We start from the raw sequence: 18,075 nt of genomic DNA, 5'->3' as shown, positions 1-18,075 counted from the left end.
CTGCATCTATAAAATGCTGTTTTATATACTGGTACAGTTGTGTGAAAACAAGAGCACTTCCCTGGAAACTCATGGAAAATCTTTGACATATTAAGACAAGCAAACATTCAGTTCTTTTTGCCCTGAAGTGAAGGTGGTATACCACAGCCTGGTGTCAAGGTGAAACCTAAAATAGATATGAAAAAGAAAACATTTTTGTGCACATTGTTAAAATGACATTAAACAAAATTCCGATTTAGCAGCATCCACATGCAGACTTGTCTGTTTTCACTTTTTCCATTTATCCATCAATTTATTTTTTACTTACTTTAGATTTTTTTCCACATTTACTTATTTATTTATTCATTTCCATATGTATTATTTAATTTATTTTCCAACTTTTCCATATTATTACCTTTTTTGTCTCAGGTGTATGGTAATAAGGTGGCCGTTACTAACCTTGGTCCATCCATCCATCCATTATCTTCCGCTGGTCCGGGGATCGGGTCGCGGGGGCAGCAGCTTGAGCAAAGAGACCCAGACGTCCCTGTCCCCGGCCACTTCCTCCAGCTCTTCTGGGGGGACCCCGAGGCGTTCCCAGGCCAGCCGAGAAACATAGTCTCTCCAACGTGTCCTGGGTCTTCCCCGAGGCCTCTTCCCAGTGGGACGGGCCCGAAACACCTCACCGAGGAGGCGTCCAGGAGGCATCCTAACCAGATGCCCGAGCCACCTCATCTGACTCGATGCGGAGGAGCAGCGGTTCTACTCCGAGCCCCTCCCGGATGACCGAGCTTCTCACCCTATCTCTAAGGGAGAGCCCAGACACCCTGCGGAGGAAACTTATTTCGGCCGCTTGTATTTGCGATCTCGTTCTTTCGGTCACTACCCACAGCTCGTGACCATAGGTGAGGGTAGGAACATAGATTGACTGGTAAATCGAGAGCTTCGCCTTCTGGCTCAGCTCCTTCTTCACCACGACGGGCCGGTGCAGAGTCCGCATCACTGCAGACGCCGCACCGATCCGCCTGTCAATCTCCTGCTCCATTCGTCCCTCACTCGTGAACAAGACCCCGAGATACTTGAACTCCTCCACTTGGGGAAGGATCTCGTTCCCGACCCGGAGAGAGCATTCCACCCTTTTCCGTCCGAAGACCATGGTCTCGGATTTGGAGGTGCTGATTCTCATCCCAGCCGCTTCACACTCGGCTGCGAACCGCTCCAGTGAGAGCTGAAGGTCACGGCCCGATGACGCCAACAGAACCACATCGTCCGCAAAAAGCAGAGACCCGATTCTGAGGTCGCCAAACCGGACCCCCTCAACGCCCTGGCTGCGCCTAGTAATTCTGTCCATAAAAATTATGAACAGAATCGGTGACAAAGGGCAGCCCTGACGGAGTCCAACCCTCACAGGAAACATGTCCGACTTACTGCCGGCAATGCGGACCAAACTCTGACACCGGTCATACAGAGATCGAACAGCCCATATCAAGGGGTCCGGCACTCCATACTCCCGGAGCACCCCCCACAAGAGTCCCCGAGGGACATGGTCGAACGCCTTCTCCAAGTCCACAAAACACATGTAGACCGGTTGGGCGAACTCCCATGCTCCCTCCAGGATCCTACGGAGGGTATAGAGCTGGTCCACTGTTCCACGGCCAGGACGAAAACCACACTGCACCTCCTGAATCCGAGATTCGACTATCCGGCGGATCCTCCTCCTTTTTCAGCTTGACAGCCTCCCTCACCACTGGGGTCCACCAGCAGGTTCGGGGATTGCCGCCACGACAGGCACGACCACCTTACGGCCACAGCTCCGGTCGGCCGCCTCAACAATGGAGGCACGAAACATGGCCCATTCGGGCTCAATGTCCCCCACCTCCCCCGGGACATGGTTGAAGCTCTGCCGGAGGTGGGAGTTGAAACTCCTCCTTACAGGGGATTCCGCCAGCCGTTCCCAACAGACCCTCACAATACGTTTGGGCCTGCCAGGTCTGACCGGCTTCCTCCCCCACCAGCGGAGCCAACTCACCACCAGGTGGTGATCAGTTGACAGCTCCGCCCCTCTCTTCACCCGAGTGTCCAGGACATACGGCTGCAAGTCCACAAAGTCGATCCTCGAGCTGCGGCCTAGGGTGTCCTGGTGCCAAGTGCATATATGGACACCCTTATGCCTGAACATGGTGTTCGTTATGGACAGTCCGTGACGAGCACAGAAGTCCAACAACAAAACACCACTCTGATTCAGATCGGGGGGGCCGTTCCTCCCATTCACGCCCCTCCAGGTCTCACTGTCATTGCCCACGTGAGCATTGAAGTCCCCCAGCAGGACGAGGGAGTCTCCCGGAGTAGCACTCTCTAGTGCCTCCTCCAGGGACTCCAAAAAGGGTGTGTACTCTGAACTGCCGTTCGGTGCATAAGCACAAACAACAGTCAGGAGCCGTCCCCCCACCCTAAGGCGGAGGGAGGCTTCCCTCTCGTCTACCGGGGTGAACCCCAATGTACAGGCGCACAGCCGGGGGGCAATAAGTATGCCCACACCTGCTCTACGCCTCTCACCGCGGGCAACTCCAGAGTGGAAGAGAGTCCAACCCCTCTCGAGGAGGCTGGTTCCGGAGCCCAAGCCATGCGTCGAGGTGAGTCCGACTATATCTAGCCGGAACCGCTCAGCCTCGCGCACCAGCTCAGGCTCCTTCCCCAGCAGAGAGGTGACGTTCCATGTCCCAAGAGCCAGCTTCAGTAGCCGAGGATCAGACCGCCAAGGCCCCTCCCACGGGTGTTGAGCCTGTCAGAAGGGGGACCCGTGTCGTTTCTTCGGGCTGTGCCCGACCGAGTCCCACGGGCACAGACCCGCGTCCTGGCGAAGGAACACGGTGTCCAATCTTCTTTATCATCATAGGGATTTTTATGAGCTGTTCTTTGTCTGGTCCCTCATCTAGGATCTGTTTGCCATGGGTGACCCTACCAGGGGCTTGAAGCCCCAGACAACATAGCTCCCAGACTCATTGGGGCACGCAAACCCCCCCACCACGGTAAGGTGACAGCTCATGGGGAGCTGTCACCTTGATCTAAAGCATTATTGGTCATCTACGAGAAATTGCGTCAACCAATCAGATCTCAAATAAATCCACAGGAACCCAACTGTCTTTGGCCTGCTGTCATGTGAGTGATAATGGCTTCCTGTCAGGAGATTGCTGATGAACTAAGGTAAACTAATGACTTAGCTCAGAATAATATATTCAGCGATGACTATTTATTGTTTGTAGTGTTGTAGATACTGTGGCTGACAGAATGATCATGTTAGCTGCACGTATTTTGGAGGAAGTAGCTCACAGTTTGAATAAGTCCATATATAATTGTCTAATCCAGTGTTTCTCAAACTTTTTTGATCATTCCCCACTTTGAACAAGTGGGGATTTCCAAGCCCCACCTGCCCTTGCCGCCCCAACAAATTACATTTCAACTTTATTGAACTAACACCAAGTAACGTCATATTTTATAATGAATCAAAATCAACATCAACATCAAATAACACAAAGTTAAAAAAGATCAAATAAAAGCGTTTAATTTGCAATCTGTGCAAAAAATAAAAACAACAAAAATTTATCCCTGCATTAGTTGCTGCAATGAGCCTGTTTTGCACTGCACAACTTCTCAGAATGTGGTTGCAGGCTTGAAACTGCCACTCTCAAGTCACGCTCAATGTTGAGCTGAGATCTGTGTTTTGTTTTCAGAGATGCCACAGCTGAAAAGCATGTGGTTGCATTGCGGGATTCTGTATGCAACTTTGTATGAGGCCATTAGTGTTTGACTGTTAACCAACGCAGCCTTTACCAGGTGTTGGTCCTGCTGTCGATATTCTGCCAGTTTTCTTTTAAAGAAATCCAGCGGCTTGTTAACGTGACAGGGGTGTGTTATCTCAACCCAGTCTCACAGAAAAACGTGTAATAGCTACGTTGGTCCACAAGGGAAAACGTGGTATTGTCACAATTTGGCCCCCAAAATTGTGACAGTAACACGTTTTATTTGGCCTATTCATTTACATTGCTTCGCGACCAGGTCACGTGACTATCAAATTTCCCTCAGCTAAAAAAGGAAAATGGCCGACTGTCAACCTTTTTTCTGTGAAAAACATAACATTTTAAGAAAGCATCTGCATTTGTATGCATTTCGATGGCATTTCTAGCGAGAACTATGCATAAAATTTTCAGAATCTTCGTTCAGAGAATGTAGACGATCTTTCGTTTAGTAATTTCGCCGAAGATTTTGAAAAAGCATAAGCATACCACATTTTCTACCGTTGTTAAGGTGGTTGCTATGGACGCTGCTATCTCAACGTCACCAACCAGCGCCGACATTCCCCGTAATTTCTGTTAAAAAAAAGAAGAAATCAAAAAAAAAAAATATATATATATATATATATATATTTGTTTTGTTTTGTTTATATATAGCCACACTATATCAGCATGGTGCATGCGCCAGTGGCTGAGGCATGGCAACCCGACCAGGACAATACAAAGGAATTTAGGCTGACGTGAAGGAACAACGATTCTTGTGTGTAGTTACATACAACAGAACTTCTGTTGTGTGTGCATTCTAATATGCTTTACTCTGTTCATTTTACATTTTTTGGAATATGTATTCACAAAAAGCAAAAGATAATTTTTTGATCATAGATAATAATATAAGTATATCTATGCACCCTATTTGACTGTTATCAGTCTATTCAATTCAATTCAATTCATTTTTATTTATATAGCGCCAAATACAACAAATGTCATCTCAAGGCACTTAGATAGTAAGTCCAATTCAAGCCAATTGGAATTCAATTAATTAATAATAATCATAATTCATAAAATAATCCAATTCGTTCATATAGAGCCAATTCAAAAACAATTTCCTAGCTAAGAAAACCAACAGATTGCACTGAAAACTTTTTGTTTTTCGGTCCAATCTCCTGGCCTGAGCGTGCCTGAGGCGACTGTGGAGAGAAACGACTCCCTTTTAACAGGAAGAAACCTCTGGCAGAACCAGACTCAGGAAGGGTGGCCATCCGCCTCGACCAGCTGGGGTTTGAAAAGACAGAAAGGGGGGGAGGGGGGGAGGGCCGCAGCGGCGGCGGCACTGTAACACCATTCAAAGGATATCTGTTGGAACAGGGAAACACGAGTTAATGACCACAATAATATCACATATGCATAAAGAGAGTAAAGTGAGGAAAGGTGTGACAGATGAGGCCCCCCAGCAGTCTAGGCCTATAGCAGCTTAACTATGGGATGTTTCAGGATTACCTGAGCCATCCCTATTCAAGGTAAACACAAGAAACTTGTGCTAACGAAAAAATAAATAATAAAATAAAGGACCAGACTCAGTGAGTAATTCCCTATACTCCCTATATAGATCTGCTCCTCACACCACAACAACCATCTTTTTACAGCCACAAGCTACCTCAGCCTCTCACCAACTGCACACCAGTCACAGCGGGGTGGGGATGCAAACCCTGGTTCGGGTAGGGGGAGAAATAAAAGAGGTAAGATAAGCGGGAATGGGATTCAAACCCTGGTTCGGGTAGGGGGTAATGAAAGTATAGAGGGTGCCAGAGGTGGAGGCAGAACAAGACACACTAGCAGATACACTATCAGATTCAACAGACCTAACTATAAGCTTTATAAAAAAGGAAAGTTTTAAGCCTGGTCTACAAAGTGGAAAGGGTGTCTGCTTCCCGGACATTTACTGGCAGCTTATTCCACAATAGAGGGGCCTGATAACTGAAGGCTCTGCCTCCCATTCTACTTTTAGAAACTCTGGGAACCTCAAGTAAACCTGCAGTTTGGGAACGAAGTGCTCTGTTAGGAAAATATCTTACAATGAGATCTTTAAGATATGATGGAGCTCGGTCATTAAGAGCTTTATATGTAAGGAGAAGAATCTTAAATTCTATTCTGAATTTAACAGGGAGCCAATGAAGAGAAGCTAAAACTGGAGAAATATGATCTCTCCTGTTAGTTCTCATCAAAACTCTGGCTGCAGCATTTTGGATCAACTGAAGGCTTTTCAGAGAATATGTGGGACAGCCCAATAATAAAGAATTACAGTAGTCCAATCTTGAAGTAACAAATGCATGAATTAGTTTTTCTGCATCACTCTGAGACAAGATGTTCCTGATTTTAACAATATTACGAAGGTGAAAGAAGGCAGTCCTAGAAACCTGTTTTCTATGCGAGTCAAATGATAAGTTCTGGTCAAAAATAACTCCAAGGTTCCTCACTGTAGAACTAGAAGCCAAGGAAATACCATCTAGAGTAACTATATAGCTAGACAATTTCTCCCTGAAACGCTCAGGTCCAAAGATAACGACTTCAGTTTTGTCTGAATTTAGAAGCAGACAGTTCTGAGTCATCCAGGTCTTTATGTCTTTAAGACATGCTTGTAGTCTGACCAACCTATTGGGTTCATCTGGTTTTATAGATAAGTACAGCTGAGTATCATCAGCATAGCAATGGAAATTTATGCCATGCTGTCTAATAATGTTACCTAATGGAAGCATGTATAAAGTGAAAAGAATCGGTCCAAGCACAGAACCCTGGGGAACTCCATGACTTACTCTGGTGTGTGAGGAAGATTCTTCATTTACAAGAACAAACTGAAATCTATCAGATAAATATGACTTAAACCAGCCTAATGCAGTTCCTTTAATCCCAATAACATGTTCAAGTCTGTGTAATAAGATACTGTGATCGACCGTATCAAATGCAGCACTGAGATCCAACAGGACAAGCACAGACACAAGTCCGCTATCAGAGGCTAAGAGGAGATCATTGGTAACTTTCAGCAGTGCAGTTTCTGTGCTATGATGCACTCTGAATCCTGACTGAAACTCTTCAAACAGATTATTTCTGTGTAAGTGATCACAAAGCTGAGCTGCAACTATTTTTTCAAGAACTTTAGACATAAAAGGGAGATTGGATATAGGTCTATAATGAGCCAACACTTCTGAATCAAGAGTAGGTTTTTTAAGTAAAGGTTTAATTACAGCAACCTTAAAAGTCTGAGGTACATATCCTGTCAACAAAGACAGATTGATCAAATCCAATATGGAAGTGTCAATTAATGGGAAAACCTCCTTGAACAGTCTGGTTGGGATTGGGTCTAAAACACAAGTTGATGGTTTAGAAGAGACTATTGCTGTTGTTAGTTCAGAGAGATCAACTGGGCAGAAGCCGTCTAAATATAAATCAGGTTCTAAAGATACTTCTAAAGCTGCTGTACTTGATGATACATAACTGATAATAGTGGGAAGGACTCCATCAATCTTCTCTCTGATAGAAACAATTTTATTAATAAAGAAGCTCATGAAATCATCACTGCTGAGAGTTAAAGGAATAACTGGCTCAGCAGAGCTCGGACTCTTAGTCAGACTGGCTACAGTGCTGAAAAGAAACCTGGGATTATTCAAGATTCAAGATTCAAAGGTTTATTGTCATATGTTCAGTTAGAAACGTGTTTCCCTGAACAATGAAATTCTTTTCTTTGTTGCCCGCACTGGATGTCCAAATGTATAATAATAAAAGATAAGATAAAGATAAAAAAAATAAAAAATAAAAAATTTGCATGCAACAACAATATTCTTAAAGGTTTTTTAAATAAAATAGAAATATAGAAATAAAATATAGAAATCTGGCCTGTATACATAATGTGCAGTAGTGCGCTACATTAGCTGTTTTGTGCAGTAGTCAGCAGTAAAGTGGTTGTGCAAAATTGGAAGTACATTCAGGTAGTCAGTAAAAGACAGTTGCAGTAGGTGACCCCAAGTTCAGTCTTTGGCAGAGTTCAGTGATCTGATGGCAGTGGGAAAAAAAGAGTTTTTAAAACGGGTGGTTTTGCACTTCCCACTCCTGAACCTCCGTCCTGAGGGCAGAAGTGAGAACAGTCCGTGCTGGGGGTGTGTGGGGTCTTTGATGATGGAGGCAGCTCGTCTGTGGACTCTCCGTTTGTAGATGCTCTGCAGAGATGGTTGTGGTGTTCTTGTAATTTTTGATGCAGTCTTTACCACTCTCTGCAGGCGTTTGCGGTCTTTCACGGTGGAGCTGCCGTACCATACAGTGATCGAGGTGGTTAAGATGGATTCAATAATGCAGCTGTAGAAGTTGCTGAGAATCTTGGGTGACATGCCAAATTTTCTCAGCCTCCTCAGGAAGTACAGCCGCTGCTGAGCCTTCTTTACCACCTGTGTGGTGTTGAGTGTCCAGGTGAGGTCGTTACTGATGTGGACCCCCAGATATTTAAAGCTGCTCACCCTCTCCACCTCCAGGCCTTGGATAGACAGTGGCTCATGAGGTCTCCTCTCCTTCCTCATGTCCACTATCATTTCCTTGGTCTTGTCTGTGTTCAGGGTGAGGTTGTTGTCTCCACACCATGTCCCCAGGCTGTCCACCTCCCTCCTGTAAGTTGGTCTCCGCCAGTGATGCGTCCAATCACAGCGGTGTCGTCAGCGAACTTAAGGATGATGTTGTCGGGGTGAGAGGCGGCACAGTCGTGGGTGAACAGGGTGTAGAGGATGGGGCTGAGGACGCAGCCCTGAGGTGTACCGATGCTGGTGGTGATGCTGGCTGAAGTCCTGTTCCCAATCCTGACAGACTGTGGTCTGCCAGTCAGAAAGTCCAAGAGCCAGTCACAGAGGGTGGGGTGGAGTCCAAGGGCAGACAGTTTGTGGGTGAGTTTGTGGGGGATGACCGTGTTAAAGGCAGAGCTGTAGTCGATAAAGAGTACCCTGATGTAGGAGTCTTTATTTTCCAGGTGGGAGAGGGAGACGTGCAGGGCGTCGGCGATGGCGTCAGAGGTAGACCTGTTGTGCCTGTAGGCGTACTGCAGAGGGTCTGTAGTGTCCGGTATGCATCTCTGAATGTGGGACAGTACCACTCTCTCAAAGCACTTCATGATGATTGAAGTGAGTGCTATTGGCCTGTAGTCATTCAGGCAGGATATTCTCTTCTATCAATGATGAATAATAAGCAGTTCTAGCTTCACGAAGGGCTTTCTTATACATTGTTAAACTATCTTTCCAGACTAACTGAGACTCTTCTAAATTAGAGGAACGCCACTGTCTCTCAAAATTTCTTGCAGTCTGCTTTAAAGCACGCAGCTGTGAATTATACCAAGGAGCCAACCTCTTCTGACTGATTACCTTCCTTTTCAGAGGGGCAACATTGTCCAGTGCTGTACGCATTGAAACTATAGTGCTGTCAACAAGAGAGTCAAGTGCTGCATCCTCTGATAGACACCTTCTATACGTAAATTTCTTCTCAGAAACTGTATAGTCAAGTAATGTAAACTCAAAGGTTATCAGAAAATGGTCAGATAAGACAGGGTTATGAGGGAACACTGTTAACTGTTCACTCTCAATGCCATAAGTCAGCACAAGATCAAGGGTGTGATTAAGGCAGTGAGTCGGTCTGTGAACACTCTGAGAAAATCCAGTAGAGTCCAATATAGAATTAAAGTTCATATTCAGGCTGTCATTTTCAACATCTACATGAATATTAAAGTCACCCACTACAATGACTTTATCTGTACTCAGCACTAACTGGGATAAAAACTCTGAGAATTCAGACAGAAACTCAGAATAAGGGCCAGGTGGACGATACACAACAACAAACACAAGAGGTTTCTGGGATTTCCACTTTGCGTGGGAAAAACTGAGAATCAGAGATTCAAAAGAGCTCAAACTAATCTTGGGTCTGGGACTGATGAGTAACCCTGATCTGAAAATAGCTGCCACTCCTCCTCCTCTGCCTGTGGTTCGAGGAACGTGAACATTTAAACAGTCAGAGGGAGTTGCTTCATTAATGCTAACATGATCCTCCTGCTGCAGCCAGGTTTCTGTAAGACAAAATATATCAATATGATCACAAATCAACTCATTCACTAACAGAGACTTCGAAAGGAGAGATCTGATATTCAGCAAACCACATTTAATAGTTTGATGTTTTTGTTCAGTTAAAGTTTTTGTTTTAATAATTTCTTTTTGCACAAGAGGATTTGCTCCTTTTGTGTTAATCGATTGGGTGGGTAGCAGCAGGTGGGAAGCTGCAGAGAAGTGTGTAAGACTACAACTCTGCATCCTGGTCTGAACCCTGGGTTGTCATGTTTTAGGGTGGCAAATAAATTCATCCATATTTCTAGAAATGAGAGCTGCTCCTTCCAAAGTGGGATGGATGCCGTCTCTCCTCATCAGACCAGGTTTTCTCCAGAAAGATTGCCAATTATCTATGTAGCCCAAGTTGTTTGCTGGACACCATCTAGACAACCAGCGATTGTAGGACGACATGCGGCTAAACATGTCATCACTGGTCAGATTTGGCAGGGGTCCAGAGAAAACTACGGTGTCCGACATTGTTTTGGCAAAATTACACACCGATGCAACATTAATTTTAGTGACCTCTGATTGGCGTAACCGGGTGTCATTAACGCCGACGTGAATAACTATTTTACCATATTTACGTTTATCCTTAGCCAGCAGTTTTAAATAGGATTCTATGTCGCCCGCTCTGGCCCCTGTAATGCATTTGACTATGGCCGCTGGTGTCTCTAATGCCACGTTTCTGACTATGGAGCTGCCAATTACCAGGGTTTTGTCCTCAGCGGGTGTGTCGCTGAGTGGGGAAAATCTGTTTGAAGCGTGGACAGGTCGATGGTGAACAACGGGCTTGACTTTAGAGCTATGCCTCTTCCTGACAGTCACCCAGCCACGTTGTAATCCTGGCTGCTCAGGTTCTGCTAGGGGGAGGCTAATTGAGCTAGCTACGCTAGGTGGCTCCACACTGGCAAAAGGGACCTGGCTCGCTATCGGTTGATTTTCAACAGTGCAGAGCCGAGCTTCCAATTCAGATAACCTCGCCTCCAAAACTACAAAAAGACTACATTTGTTACATGTACCATTATCGCTAAAGGAGGCAGAGGAGTAACTAAACATCTGACACACGGAGCAGGTGAAAGCAGGAGAAGGAGGAAGAGAACCGGTAGCCATGCTACGCTAGAGAACCAGACACACCGTTAAAAAGTGAGAATAAAGATCTGTAGGAGTGTGTTAGAACAGAACGGTAAGCTATAGAGTTTAACTATGCAAAATTGTGTAAGTTATAGATCGAAATAAAGTGATTATCAGTACTCCAAGCGGAGCAAGAAATTCCACAGTGCACAAGCAAGGTAACAGGAAGTGATGCAACACGTCTTACTGCAAAGCGTCACATGGCCTAAGAGCCAATAGACGTTTTCAGCACACATCAGTCCTACTGCGTTTTTTTTTTAAATCAGGTTGCCAGATCTCATCTTTTATGTTTAGCTTGCCTGGTAGCTATTGTAGCAGTGTGGTTGTTGACCCAATAGAGGCGGACTGGTCACGTAATGCGTAAAAAACGCAGGTACTAGCGAACCTGGCAACCACTCCAAACTGCTTAAAGACCTACTTACCAAAAAAACATGACTCCTATTTATATGTATGTATGCCGACATAAACATACATATGTCTATTTGGTTATATGTGTATCTGATTTGATGGAAGAAGTTAGGCTGATTAATATAGGGATGAAAGAGTAGTAGTATTATACTAGTGAATATAGCGGACAAATAACATACACACATATGTCTGTCTTTACACAAGATGTATGGTGGGGCAGGGTAGGATAATTGAGGTGCTGAGAGGGCTACCTGTTGAAGAATGATCTTTATTGTTATTATTTATCATTTTTGTGAAGTGAGTGCCCTGCCGTGGGGGTATGGGATGTTGACAAACCCATGCCCAGGGGCCCATTGTCACCCACCTATGAGTAAAATAAAGTCTACAGTAGCCCAAATCCAAAATTATGAACATGATTAGGAAAATCATCAATATCGTGAAGGTTCTTTCTGACCAAAAATGGAAAAAAAAATCCAGACTTGATTTCATCCAGGCTGGACAATCAAATGGTCTTAGAACCCACACCTGAAAGGGGCTAACACCAAACACAGGTGAAAATTACACTTTTTTGTAGGACAAAATGAAAGACATTTTTGAAAAGACCTTGATCTGGTGAGTAACATATGTCAGTGTGAAGATTATAAATCAGTCCTGCCTTGAAATATTGACCTCTGAACGTTGACCTCAGTGCAATTTAGAAGGCTTGTTAATCATTAACAGAAGAGGCTACAGATATGGAACAAACTGTTATAGAGAGCTCTTGACTTCAGCTATGTGACTATACCCATATGGATATAACAACCAAGCTGAGGCGCTATCAAATATGGTAAAAAATCATTTTCACCAATTTCACAATTGTATATTTAAAATCTGATGACATAAATGTGTTTTCCACCCCTTTAAATCTCTTATACTCTCAATTTAGTATTTACCACTCCAAATTATAAGAAATACGCCCCTTTTTAAAATAAACTACAATTCTTTCTGTCGTGCTATGTATCTTATCCAAATTAGCGCCATATTTGTAGTTCTTCCCAGTTTGCAAAGTAGGGTTTTAAAAACATATATATATTGAATATCTCAAATATCTAGTGCAGCCGAATTAGTAATTATACTTCATCTATATGATTGAGGTTTGAAAAAAGTCAAGATGGTGGTATATGTTAGATATTCTAACTGTTATTGTCGAAATGTGGTTTTGGGTTAGCAGCTTCTTCCGTTTTGCAAAGTAGGGTTGGAAAAACATACATCTACTAAATATATCAAATATCAAGTACAGCCGAATTAGTAATTACACTTGATCTCGATGATCAATACAAAGAAAAATTAAATAAATTTACTTCAGATACTTTTAGAGCCGCACCATGTAATATGATACAAAATCAACACGGTACTCGTAGTACTTCCGGTTTGCAAGGGTTATTTATAGTCGCATAAAGACAGATTATATGTGCGTATAATATTTATGATGAATATATTATGAGAGATACACGTTTGGTCAATAAAGTTTACTTTATTGCCTGATAACAGGCCTTCTCTCTCTACTGGCTCACTGAAATAATGGCCCACTGATAGAAATAGTTGATAATGTTTTATCAACCATTTCTATGATAAGGTCACTATTGTTATGTGGCTATATCTTTATATATATACACATTTTTTATTATTTTTTAACAGAAATTACGGGGAATGTCGGCGCTGGTCGGTGACGTTGAGATAGCAGCGTCCATAGCAACCACCTTAACAACGGTAGAAAACGTGATTATCTTACGTTTTTTCAAGGAGATACCAAAATCTTCGGCGAATCTACTAAACGAAAGATCGTCTACATTCTCTGAACGAAGATTCTGAAAATATTATGCATAGTTCTCGCTAGAAATGCCATCAAAATGCATACAAATGCAGATGCTTTCTTAAAATGTTATGTTTTTCACAGAAAAAAGGTTGACAGTCGGCCATTTTACTTTTTAGCTGAGGGAAATTTGATAGTCACGTGACCTGGTTGCGAACCAATGTAAATGAATAGGCCAAATAAAACGTGTTACTGTCACAATTTTGGGGGCCAAATTGTGACAATACCACGTTTTCCCTTGTGGACCAACGTAGCTATTACACGTTTTTCTGTGAGACTGGGTTGGTTTTCTCCAGGTGTCTCCTTAATTTGTTCGGCCTCATGCTGTCTGCTGCCAATGGCTTCAGACACAGAGCACACATCGGTCTCTCCTCTGCACCGACCACTGCAACCGGGAATCCTAGGACCAGGATAGCTTTCATCATATTTTCTTTTCGGTTGGGTTTTTGGTTGACTTGGCCCCTGTGTCTTGTGTGTTTGTGATGGTGCTGGTGCTCTTTTGTGGTCCAAGTCACAAATGTATCCATGTTGCTCACAGTTACGCTACCTGCTACCTTGTTGTCCAGCTACAATTAACAACCCGACGTCAATCATTGTTTTTGGCACTTTAGTTCCAGGTTACATTTTTCTCCCAATGCTCTCTCATAATTTTAGCTATTCATTATTACTTTGTTTTTGTGTGGGTGTTTTGTTTAGTGAATTATCTTTGTTGTCAATAAAGAAAAGCATTTAAGATGGGCATAAAATTTGAAATTTCCTCCCGTTTGTCGCGCCCCACTTGCCATGTCTCCGTTCCCCACCAGTGGGTCACGCCCCACACTTTGAGAAGCACTGGTCTGATCTAAATCTATTTGGGACTTAAAGCACAATGGAAACATGTAAATATGTGGTCAGGACCTTAAATCTCAAAATGTCCCCTTTTTTCCCCCTCAGGATCAGGCAGAAATAACCTCCTCTGGGTATTTTGCATAATTCTCCATAACTTTCTGGCTTCTTGTTGAAATTTTTGTTTCAACGCATATTACATTTTGGTGGCTATGTTAGTGTGCTTAAACATCATGTTTAAATATAGTTTGATGTGAGAGATTATTCATAGATGAATGAATGTCAACCTGTCACGTCCCTGAAAAATGTAAGCAACCGCAAACCATAATATCTCCACCTACGTGCTTCACAGTTGATATAAAAATCCTTCTCTAGGTCTTCTTGTCTCATATCACCTTGTCTCTTGTCCTTTTATTTCCTTTCCCATTTATTTTTTCTTACTTTCTCAGCACTTTACCTCTACCTCTTATCTCCTTGCTTCCTCTTGTCTCCTCTCCTTTTTGGTTCCTGCTTTTACTCCTCATAACCTTTCCTTCCCTTCTATCCCCATAACCCATTTCTTCCCCATTCTTCTAACTGACTCCATCTTGTTTCTTCTCTTTTAAGAAACTTTTTTTCTTACTTCTAATGCTCCCTTCTCATCACTTTGTGCTCATCCCCCGCTCCGAGCTCTGTCTGTTAGCTGATGGAGGAATTCATGCTTCAAAAGAACACTGACCTTTTTCATCTCCAACACACACACACACACACATAAGAGCTGTAACACACATGGATGTGCAGATGCCATGCATAAAACAGCTCTCATGCTAATAGCTTGTCAACACACACTCTAGTAAACACACAAACACAGACACACACATACACAAGGCTTATTAAGATGCACAAACACGCAGAGTAATGAAATTCAACCTGATGAAAACAGCCGGCGTTACCGTGGAGAGAGCAGAGACGTTTTCCTCTGATGAAACGAGGAAGAGGAAAATCCTTTGGGAGAAGGGAGGGGTTGACAAATCTGCAGGCTGCAGATAAACACAGAGGTGAAGAAGAGCGGAGAATAGGCGAGTGGGAGAGGTATTTACAGGAGGGGAGGAGTGAAAGGCTGAGCTGCTGGATTTACAGGCTCTGATCAGACTCGGACCTGAAGCTCAAGTTGTTGAACCCTGAACACCACAGCACATGTGAGGAGGACGACTGGACCACAGCCCAGAACTAAATCCAGAATAGAAAATTTCAAACATGAGCTGAGAGCAGAACAGGCATAAAGCATCCTCTGCACAGACTGAACTCATCCAAAGCGCTGACACAGAAAACAACAAACAAAACAAAAACAATCTGGATCATAAAAGTGTAATCAAGATGTTTAAGGTAGGCAGACACAATGCGGTGAAGTATTCAGACGTAAAACAATGGAGGTCAGGGTTAAAAATCTGTTAAATTAGCAGACTGGCTGCTCTTACGATAATTTAAATCCAGTCTGTGTATTTCACAGTGAAACAGATTTTTTTTCTGTGTCCTCCATTTTATCAGCAGAGTGTGAAATTTAATTTTTGTGTGTGAAAATGGGAGAGGTGGAAAATGATCCTGCCAATATGATGGAAACTCATTAACACCAACATATAGGCCTGTTTAGGTACAAATATGATGCTGGAAAGAAATGTCATCAGAGCTGTACACAGAAAGCTCATTAATGCGATGCTGTAAAGTCACCTAAATGTGCTGCTCCACATTTTCTTTTAGCTCTGGTTCGTTCACATTTTGTCAGACTGGTGCCATCAAGTCATGGATTATGGAAGTACAGACAACTTCCACTGCATTACTGTGACTCTCAGGAACATTTTGTAGCTATAAGAAACTCCTCTCCTTTTGAATTTCTAATCCAGTTTATGGATGTTTATTAGGTATAGGTGATAATATCTTCCGCTCTTCCTTTTGATTAATCCACTGCTTTTTGCTTTAAGTGTCACTAAATCTATACCCTCTGAGTCACACTGGGGTAACTATCTGCTAATCCAATCTTTTGAGAGTTATTTGCAGCTATTTTTGTTTCCTTTCTGGTTCCAAAAGAGAAGCTTCTGGTTCCAAAAGAGAAGCTTTTATCAGTTATTTGTCTCATTTGATGAAATACATCTACAACCCCAGTTCCACAAAAGTTTGGACTCTGTAAAATGTAACTAACAACAGAATACGATAAAATCGATTAAAATCTCACAAACCTATATTTTGCTCACAACTGATCATAAAAAAAACATGTCATAGGTTGAAAGTCAGACACTGAACAACGTTGTTTTGTTTTCGGTTTGGACTCAAAGATAGCTTTCACTTGCTGTTTAGTAAGCCCTTTATAAATAGCCTAAATTTATATTTGTGCATAGCTCTTCTGTGTTGTTCCATGGGCTTGTTAAATCAAATCAAATCAAATTTATATAGCACATTTCATGTACAAACAATTCAAAGTGCTTTACATAAAATAAAACCATTGCAGCAGGGAGTGTAAGAAGCATTAAAAATACATAAAAGAATATAAAGAGAAACAAATAAAATCATTTAAATGAATTTAAAAACAAGCAACAGTCTAGGTGTGATTGGGAGGAACGGCCCCCCCGATCTGAATCAGAGTGGTGTTTTGTTGTTGGACTTCTGTGCTCGTCACGGACTGTCCATAACGAACACCATGTTCAGGCATAAGGGTGTCCATATGTGCACTTGGCACCAGGACACCCTAGGCCGCAGCTCGATGATCGACTTTGTGGTCGTATCGTCGGACTTGCGGCCGTATGTCCTGGACACTCGGGTGAAGAGAGGGGCGGAGCTGTCAACTGATCACCACCTGGTGGTGAGTTGGCTCCGCTGGTGGGGGAAGAAGCCGGTCAGACCTGGCAGGCCCAAACGTATTGTGAGGGTCTGTTGGGAACGGCTGGCGGAATCTCCTGTAAGGAGGAGTTTCAACTCCCACCTCCGGCAGAGTTTCAACCATGTCATTGTTGAGGCGGCCGACCGGAGCTGTGGCCGTAAGGTGGTCGGTGCCTGTCGTGGCGGCAACCCCCGAACCCGCTGGTGGACCCCAGTGGTGAGGGACGCCGTCAAGCTGAAGAAGGAGTCCTATCGGGCCTTTTTGGCCAGTGGGACTCTGGAAGCAGCTGATGGGTACCTACAGGCCAAGCGGAACGCGACCTCGGCGGTTGCTGAGGCAAAAACTCGGGCTTGGGAGGAGTTCGGGGAGGCCATGGAGAACGACTTCCGGACGGCCTCGAAGAGATTCTGGTCCACCATCTGGCGGCTCAGGGGAGGAAAGCGGTGCACCGTCAACACCGTGTATGGTGAGGGCGGGGCTCTGCTGACCTTAACTAGGGACGTCGTGAGTCGGTGGGGGGAATACTTCGAGGGCCTCCTCAATCCTACCGACACGCCTTCCGATGAGGAAGCAGAGTTGGGGAGCTCGGACGTGGGGCCTCCCATTTCTGGGGCTGAGGTTGCCGAGGTGGTTAAAAAACTCCTCGGTGGCAAGGCCCCAGGGGTGGATGAGGTCCGTCCTGAGTTCCTCAAGGCCCTGGATGTTGTAGGGCTGTCTTGGTTGACACGCCTCTGCACCATTGCGTGGACATCGGGGGCAGTGCCTCCGGACTGGCAGATCGGGGTGGTGGTCCCCCTCTTTAAAAAGGGGGACCGGAGGGTGTGTTCCTCAGCCTCCCTGGTAAGGTCTATTCGGGGGTACTGGAGAGGAGGATCCGCCGGATAGTCGAATCTCGGATTCAGGAAGTGCAGTGTGGTTTTCGTCCTGGCCGTGGAACAGTGGACCAGCTCTATACCCTCGGCAGGATCCTGGAGGGTGCATGGGAGTTCGCCCAACCGGCCTTGGAGAAGGCGTTCGACCGTGTCCCTCGGGGACTCTTGTGGGGGGTGCTCCGGGAGTATGGAGTGCCGGACTCCTTGATAGGGGCTGCTCGGTCTCTGTATGACCGGTGTCAGA

The 18,075-nt window shown here is 44.3% G+C and overlaps 1 long non-coding RNA gene across 1 annotated transcript in view; it reads right to left on the bottom strand.

Moving 5' to 3' along the window:
• The window catches only part of LOC142372332 (uncharacterized), a 221,801-nt gene extending 204,200 nt beyond the window's left edge, over window positions 1–17,601 (bottom strand). Inside the window, exon 1 of the long non-coding RNA XR_012768218.1 lies at window positions 17,448–17,601. This is a non-coding gene — a long non-coding RNA (uncharacterized LOC142372332). The remainder of the gene's footprint in view (window positions 1–17,447) is intronic.
• Window positions 17,602–18,075: the final 474 nt, after the last annotated feature.

The sequence above is a fragment of the Odontesthes bonariensis genome, chromosome 22, assembly GCF_027942865.1.
Source record: "Odontesthes bonariensis isolate fOdoBon6 chromosome 22, fOdoBon6.hap1, whole genome shotgun sequence".
Classification (NCBI taxonomy): Eukaryota; Metazoa; Chordata; class Actinopteri; order Atheriniformes; family Atherinopsidae; genus Odontesthes; species Odontesthes bonariensis.
The sequence above is the reverse complement of the archived record's forward strand: the minus strand, read 5'-3'. Positions and strand labels throughout refer to the sequence as shown.